This window comes from Podarcis liolepis (assembly GCF_965112155.1).
Source record: "Podarcis liolepis genome assembly, chromosome: 13".
Lineage (NCBI taxonomy): Eukaryota > Metazoa > Chordata > Lepidosauria > Squamata > Lacertidae > Podarcis > Podarcis liolepis.
In genome coordinates, this window is record NC_139573.1 from 1,716,810 (window position 1) to 1,725,195 (window position 8,386).

Below are 8,386 nucleotides of genomic sequence, written 5' to 3' on the forward strand. Positions count from 1 at the left end.
TGCGCCCTCCATCTTTCCCAACATCAGGGTCTTTTCCAGGGAGTCTTCTCTTCTCAGGAGGTGGCCAAAGTCTTGGAGCCTCAGCTTCAGGATCTGTCCTTCCAGTGAGCACTCAGGACTGATTTCCTTCAGAATGGATAGGTCTGATCTTCTTGCAGTCCATGGGACTCTCCAGAGTCTCCTCCAGCAACATAATTCAAAAGCATCCATTCTTTGGCGATCAGCCTTCTTTATGGTCCAGCTCTCACTTCCACTGGGACATCACTACTGGGAAAACCAGAGCTTTAACTATATGGACCTGTGTCGGCAAGGTGATGTCTCTAACTTCACCACAGATTTGTTAAATAAATCCATACGACGATCAGCTGAAAGGAACTCTTGATACGGATGTTGGCAGGTGCCAGAACCTCAATTGACCTCCCAACTTTATAATTCTGTGATTCTATGACTTGCAGCTTTTGGTTTGGTATAAGCCCATGTGGAGTTTAGCATTAGCCGGGGGAAAACAACTCATAAATTGTGGGTGGCCAAAGGCTTGGAGGACCCTGAAAAATTACAGGCCATTTGGTGGGAATCATACAACAAATACAGACACACAGGTCTCCCTCTCCACAGGATAATGTGAAATTGGGCTTTCTTAACGTTCTTAAATGGGGCTGGTACAGAAGCAAGGCCCCTTCAGAGTGCAGTAAGGAAGCAAAGGCACCACTTCCCCAGCTGCCCAGAAGTTACACTGAGTTACTGGGCAAGCATAACAAACATCCTTGTTGCACCTGGAGCAGTATTGTGTCAAAGGTTTTTGTGGACTAGATCACACTCCAGATGCATGAGGCATTATCCTCAATGGGCAGATTAAATAACTATTAGACGGGAGTACTGGGCACTGCCCAGGAATTTTAAGAGACCAAAAAAATGTTATTTTTTAAAACGGATAATGTAATTTGTGAGTTTGCAACGGTCACACCAAAAATTGAGTGACGCCACCTTGAATCAAAATGGCGCTCACCTTGGGAACCCTCACTCTAAGTGTGATGACAATATCTCAAGAGCTGGCCAACTGCACAGAGAACTGACAATCCATTTTCCAAAGTACATAGTAGATCTTATCTAATCTCTCTCTCTCTCTCTCTCTCTCTCTCTCTCTCTCTCACACACACACACGTGTGCATGGCGGGTCGGGTTGTAAATAGTGGAGCCAAATGGCTATCAAATGCAAAAAGTTCCATCTGCATCCACTCTACATGAAGTTCAAAATGCATACACATCAAATGCATTGGCCATTCGCAATTGCCGGTTAACACAAATCACCCAACCTTTACAATGCTAAGTCAACATCTGCAGCAGGAAAACAAAACTGATATCTTGATTCAGGTCTAAACAAACAGAATCAAACTCCCTGACAAGCACCAATTTCACACTGGAGTCTCCCTTCTCAGTTTGTGGCGGCTGATGTTACAAACTTTGGAGGAGGGGAAATTGTGTTACCACCGCCATCCGCAAGGGAGAATCCCACAGGGTGCCCAAAGGTCCCACTGCATTCCTGAATAGCTCAGTTGGTGAGAGTGTGGTGCTGATATTGCCAAGGCTGCAGGTTCGATCCCTGTATGGGACAGCTGCATATTCCTGCATTGCAGGGGGTTGGAAGACATGATCCTTGGGGTCCCTTCCAACTCTACTATTCGATGATTCTGCATCACTTTACTGGGGAGAAAGCCTCTCAGGGCTGCCAGGAAGTCTGCCTCAGAATGATCCCAGTACATTCATCAAGCTTCAGGTAGGTGCTGGAAGAAAGCAGCCGTGTTAGGCCAAAGGGATAAGAACATCAGAAGATTGGTTGGGATCAGAGGCTGTGACTGGCCTCCAAGGCCACCCCGGGAGATTTATGGACAAGTGGGGATTCAAACCCTGGTCGCTCCGAAGTCTTAGACACAGTCTAATCCCATCACCACCTCTGGCTCAGGTTGATGGAGCAGAGGGAGGAGAAAGGGAAAGATGAAGACAGAGTGAGGCGAAGGGCAAGATGGAGATCCCTTCCATGTTGAGCTGAAAGATTTAAGGGCCAAGACGTCACAGTGCCACAAACAAATCTAAGGATTGACAGGCTGTGGAATGACAGGGTTGACTCAGCTGGGGAAGAGCCAGTCAGAACACCAGGGCAGCTGTTGTGTCTGCCGTGTGCGCACATCAAATGGCACTCCCAGTATTTATGCAGAGAGCAAAGAACTGACGTCCAGGAAGAAGAGTTCGCTTCTCCTTGGCAGGACTGTGAGCGCGAGTCTAACAGGAGGCAACATCCAGTCTCAGGCAACCACTGTCTTCCTAGCGCCTGCTTGGGATGCTGTGAAGGAGCCACACCCGGGCAAGGGGTGACAACGCTGGATTTCCCCCACCCCATCAAAACTAGACAAATCAGCCATTCACAGAACCTTCCCCATTCCTGGACAGAGGCAGGGAAACTGAGGCCCGGGGAGAAGGGCTCTAGACTAGCTTTTCCCAAAGGGGGAAGTGGGGTTACCTAGGGGCAAGAGGGGGGCACTGGAGGTGTCAAAGACTATCTACAGCAGACACGGTCAAACGTGGCCCTCCAGATGTTTTGGGGCTACAATTCCCATCATCCCTGACCACTGGTCCTGTTAGCTAGGGACGATGGGCGTTGTAGTCCCAAAACATCTGGAGGGCTGAGTTTGGCCATGCCTGAACAGGGTTTGAGGAATGCATGGAGGAGGAGAGGACTATCTATGGCTACTAACCAGGATGGCTATGTTCTGAAGCAGGGCAAGGTGCCTTAGACCCACAAGACCTTCACAAAGCAAGCTGGCCGGGGGGTGGAATCACTTTCCTCCACACCCCCTCAGCAACCAAGACAGCAGGACAGCCACCACCTTGAAGAGCACCCTCCCAAATGCAGCCCAGCATTATAGGAAGACACCATAGGGAGACACACAGCAGACCTAATTGCTACTGGTGAAATAGATCCTTGACTTGCAGAACTGGCCACAGAAACGGGGGGGGGGGGGGAGGGAGGAGAGAGAAGGAGAGAAAGAAAGAGAAGGTGGATTTGTTTTTCTGTACTGTCCATGCATTCACAGGGAAGGCAATGTGCAGCGCATGATGAAGCAGGCGAGTTCCCATGCCAAGCTAGCTGAGCAAAGCTTTTTGCCGGGGCATTGCAGCTCTCCCTCTACCCAGAGGCTTTCTGGCAAAGCAGGGGATATTTGATCAGCTGCCTGGACCTCAAAGAGCAGTCATGAGAGACAGGGTCAGGAGGGCTTTTGCTTACAACAGGCCAAGGCAGATGGGAACGGCTTGGACAGATAAACACACACACACATACAAGCGGCAATGGTCACACACACACACCAAGGCAATTGGGGAAACCTGTCAAAAAAGCAGCACAAGAAGTTCAAGGTGTTGGAAAAGGAGAAACTCCAAAATCCATGTTTGGTAACCAATTTGGGCAAGGGGGGGGAGCGGAGGCTTTCCAAGACGTTTGGGTGTAAAACTCAGCAGCCTCAGTCACAGAAGGCTACGCCAAGGTACCCGCAAGCAGAACTGAAGGAACTGCCACAGCAAGAGAGAGATAGGTGCCTCCACCCATACCTGGGACAGAGTCACACAGGGTCCAAGTCAAAGGCTATCTGGTCCGGCCTCGAGCCCAAGGGGACCAGCCTCCTCCCTTGCCACTCCGCCCAAGCAACCCAGACATCAGTGGGTGCCGAGAGGAAAAGTGGACGCCCTGCGAGAGCTGCTTCCAGGGCAAGCAGCCTGAGCAACTCAAGGAAGTGAGCCAAGCCACGCGATGTAGAGGGAGAAGCAAAGGAACGGCAGCTCAGGATCACCACTCGTAAAGAAATCCAAAGAAGGGGCTATTGCACACAACCCAGGCATATAGGAAGCCACCTTAAGGAGGGTCAGACCAGCAGTCCATCTCACTCAGTACTGACTGGTACTGACGGCACTGACTGGCAGCAACTGCACTCCAAGGTTTCTGGAAAGAGAGAGGGGGTTCTCTCCCAGCCCTATCCGGAGATGCCATCAGAACCAGGGACCTTCTGCATGCAAAGCGGATGTTCAACCACTGAATCGTGGCCCTTGCCCTGTCCTTGGTCACTGCAGGCCCTAATGTCCCATGGAAAGGGGAGGGCAAGAACTAAGGTCATATAGGACAGGGGGGCACCCTCCTCAGTTCCCAAAATGCCACATATGCGGCACCAGAGATTCTTCTCACTGGTAGAGAGTAGGCTAAATGGCTAAACGGCCTTTCCTGGAAACGGAGAACATAATTTAGAACAAAGTCAATTTCCCTAGAATTTAGCAGTCACATTCCCCGCCCCCCTAACCTCTCTCCCAAATATTCATGGAATCATATGCTCACAGAGTTGGAAGGAAGCCTGAGCACAACAGCCGTCCCTGGCTGGGCTCGAACCACCAACCTTCTGTTTAACAGCCGGGCGCACTGACCCATTGCGCCACCTGAGGGATTAGATAGCACCAAGCTGGACAGCTTCTGAACTGTTTAAACTGCAGCAGGATTCAAGGTCAGGTGGAAGGGCCCTCTCTGAACAGAGAGCCTGGAAACCTATCCACCCCTTTTAAAAAATTGTAAAAATGACATTTTGTGAGGATATTAGGAGAACGTCCAAGCTTTTAAGAACATGCCATGGGCAAAGCGGGGGGGGGGGGGAAGCACTGCCACTATCCAAGTTCACAAATACAACACACGTTTTTCTTTGTCCAGTGTAAAGCCAAACACTTTCCACAGCACCAGGACACAACCCACCAAGCAATCCTGCCTCCATTACCTTGTTAACAACGGATGAGTATTTGGGAAGCATTTACAATCAGCCACAGGAATGGTTTCAGGCCGCAGCACGCTCCACGGATACCAGAAAATTTGCCCGACCGCTATACGAAGGGGACTCGTCTGTATACGTCCACCTCAGCTGACCCAAATAAGCGGTGTCGTTTTACCCATCTTGTGTTCCCAAGAAGAGAACGCAACAGCCTGTCCTTCAATAGGACCCAGAGACAGAGCAACTTTGCATTCTCCCTCTTCCCCAACGCACCCCCGGATCGGGAATGTTTCTGTGTATTCGGAACATAGACGAAGGACCGGTCATTCTCCTAAAAATAACTCCTGACAACAAGGGACGCGTATCTTATGCTCCCACTCCCCACCTCCCAACTTCTCGGTTGCTCGGACATGACCTGGAACAAATGATAAACCCCACCACCAACACCCAGGGTTGCCTCCACCAACATCAGGAGACTCCAGAGCATCACACCCCTGGGGATTTGAGGAGGGAGGGGGCAGTCAACATTATGGTATCCTTTCTGCTACTGGAACACAGAATCTTTCACTTGCCTCAGGGCAGGGTCAAGGACCAGGAAAAAAATCCCAGTGACATTTTAAACTCCCTAATTCATACATCCTACAGACTTCCCACCCCAAACAGGCCTCCAAACCCACAGAACGTCTCCCGCCTACGTCAGATTAGTGTTTTCAAATCTCATTGAAAAACAGGAACAGCAAGCATGGATTGAATGTCCTCCTCCTAGTGTTTGAGGATGGCTCTGGGAATGGCTGGCACATTGGAGTGGCATTAGCACCCTATTCTGTCACAAACCAGAGAGCCTAGGACTTGCCGATCAGAAGGTTGGCGGTTCGAATCCCCGCGACGGGGTGAGCTCCTGTTGCTCAGTTCCTGCTCCTGCCCACCTAGCAGTTCGAAAGCACCTCAAAGTGCAAGTAGATCAATAGGTACCGCTCCGGCGGGAAGGTAAACGGTGTTTCCGTGTGCTGCTCTGGTTTGCCAGAAGCGGCTTAGTCCTGCTGGCCACATGACCCGGAAGCTGTACGCCAGCTCCCTCGGCCAGAAAAGCGAGATGAGCACCGCAACCCCAGAGTCGGCCACGACTGGACCTAATGGTCAGGGGTCCCTTTACCTTTGCCTGTCACAAACTTCACGAGGCCTCTGCAAGTGGGTAGAAGGATTATGAGAACCAACAGACCAAATGGGCCATCAAACCCAGCACCCCAAAAGCAAGAAGGAATGTTTCCCTGCCTCCATCAACCCCCACATACAAAATTAATGTAGAGCCAACACAGAAGAATATCTAACAAAACAGGCTCTACTCCATGGAAGCTTTCTCTGATGCAATGAACCTGTGACGTTTCTCAACAAGCAGAAAGAACAGCTAACAGGCAACTTAAGCAAGTGAGCCAAGCCGTAAATGGGAAGAAGCGTTACTGGGGTGCTACTGCTAGCTAGCGTAACCTGGGTCTGGTTGTAGCACTCTGCTTGCTAGAGAAAGAACTTTTCCTAGCCTCCCGTTGTAAGTGGGTTTGGGGGAAAGTTCCAGGGATTGGGGGAGGACTCCCCCCACGCCTAACCCCACTGATCCCCACAATAAGAACCCTCCAATGGATTGAAAAGACAATAAAGGAGATTCCAAACATTAGGAAGAACTTTCTGACAAGTAACAGCTGTTTGTCAGCGGGATGGAGTCCCCTGGAAGTTGGCGGGTTCTCCTTGGCTGGAGGTTTTCAAACAGAGTTTCCGTCAGGAATCTTTAGCTGCGATTCCTGCATTGCGGTGGGGTTGGGCTAGATGGCCCTTGGGGGATCCTTTCCCACTCTACAATTCTAGAGCCATAAGTCAGGAGTCTTGTTACAAGTGTCAAAAGCAAGCCTTGAAGCCCTCGCGGGGCTCCTTTTCCGCGAAAGCAGCAAGATGAAAAAGGGAGGAAAGTCAGGGGAAGTTTTCGCTGCGCGCCCAGCCTCCAACCCTCCTGCGCGTTCCAGCTTCTCCGGATGAAAGCAGCCTCGGCTCCCCTACCCAGCCCAGACTCCAGCCGCCCTCCTGCTCCCGCTCCCCGCGCAGGAGATCCTCCGGCGTTGCAGGAATCCTTCTGTTTGTCTTGAGGGCGCCGCCGCCGGGCACGGGCTCTCCGCCTGGCGCGCAGGAGGGGATCCCGGCGCCCTGCGCTCCCGCTCGGCCTCCCCCGGCATTCCGATACAAGGCGCTGCCCGCCCGCCCGCCTCTCTTTCTCCCCGGGGATGCGCCACCCCCCGCATCCCCCCCCCAGAAGCGCTCACCTTCCTGCGCAGGGGGCCCCGCCAAACTTCGCCCCGCTCCCCGGCGCTGCAACGCCCAACTTTATATCGCCTTTTTCTGTTCCTTTCCCCCTCCGCCCCCGAACTTTTTCTTAGGGCTGCGGATGCTGCATCACTGCCGCCGCCGGGGGAAGGGAAGGCTATGGGGCGATCTTCGGGGGGGGAGCCTTCAAGGGGGCGCCCTCCCCGGCCCGCAATGGTGGCGAGGTGGAGCAGCAGCAGCCGCCGCCGCCGCCACAGTTGCCGGCGCCCGCCGGGCAGGGCAAAGGGGAATCGGGGAGGAGCACGCGGGAGAGGACCGGCCCGGGGAGGGAGGGAGGGAGGGGGCCCGGGGGGAGGAGAGAGGAGGAGACGGGCTGGGGAATGTCGCGAGACGGGAAAAAGTTTCCTGGCCCCTCCCTGGGAGGTGGGCACTTCTTAAAAGGGCAACGCGCCCTGCGCGCTTGGAGAGCCAGGGAGGATGGAGAAGGGCGCTGCTTCCTTCCGAGGCCGTCCAGGGCGCAGGGCGATGCGCGCAAGCGGGGCAGGCTCTCGCCCGGCGCCCCAAGGCTAGCATTGCATGCACCCCCTCGGAGAAGGACAAGGAGGTTCTAGGTGCCACAAAACAATAACGTTTTTTTTTACTAGTTACAGGTAGGTAGCCTTCCAGTAGCACCTTAGAGACCAACTGAGTTCGTTATTGGTATGAGCTTTCATGTGCATGCACGCTTCTTCAGATACACACGAAAGTTCGTACCAGTAACAACTGGAAGGATTTTTTTTTTACTATAGTTGTTATGTACATACTGATGTTCTCACCCTGGGCCAGCAGGGGGGAATACTATAGACAGTTTTCACTCAGGTCCACATATGCAAATCAGGAATTGAAAGTGATGTTCAGTGATTGGATAGTTACAGAAAATGGTTACTGTTGCATTGTAGTTGAGCTCTATATAAGCAGGCTGACTCAACCCTTCAGTTCTGTTCTGTTCTGGCCTGTGAATAAACAAGAGCTGTTTGAAGGATCGCTGTGTCGTCTGATATGTTCACCCGCAACTTAACACTGGCGACGAAGGTGGGATCGATGGACATCAGAGCACAGCCAGATGCAGCCACCCTCTGAGCTGAGCTGAATCACTGAACAGAACCAATTCAGAGCTGACCGTTCTGGCTAGAGCACTGTGTCCCATCCATCGCCCACCACGTTGGCATTGGAATCATGGCTTCGCTCGTGCCTCTACCGCCGTTTGCCCCAGCCTCTGAATCATGGGACTCCTACCTCGCTCGGTT

At 52.4% G+C, this 8,386-nt stretch overlaps 1 protein-coding gene across 4 annotated transcripts in view; it reads right to left on the reverse strand.

The window, feature by feature from the left end:
- KIF1C (kinesin family member 1C) overlaps positions 1–7,460 on the reverse strand; it is a 52,281-nt gene extending 44,821 nt beyond the window's left edge. Inside the window, exons 1-2 of one of the 4 annotated variants that reach the window (XM_083472502.1) lie at positions 4,803–5,080; positions 4,434–4,589 (exon numbers count right to left, since the gene is read on the reverse strand). The gene's annotated coding sequence lies outside the window, so the exon portion shown is untranslated. Of the gene's footprint in view, positions 1–4,433; positions 4,590–4,802; positions 5,081–7,099 lie in introns of those variants that run through there. The other 3 variants (XM_083472500.1, XM_083472503.1, XM_083472501.1) reach the window with 3 other exon arrangements.
- Positions 7,461–8,386: the final 926 nt, after the last annotated feature.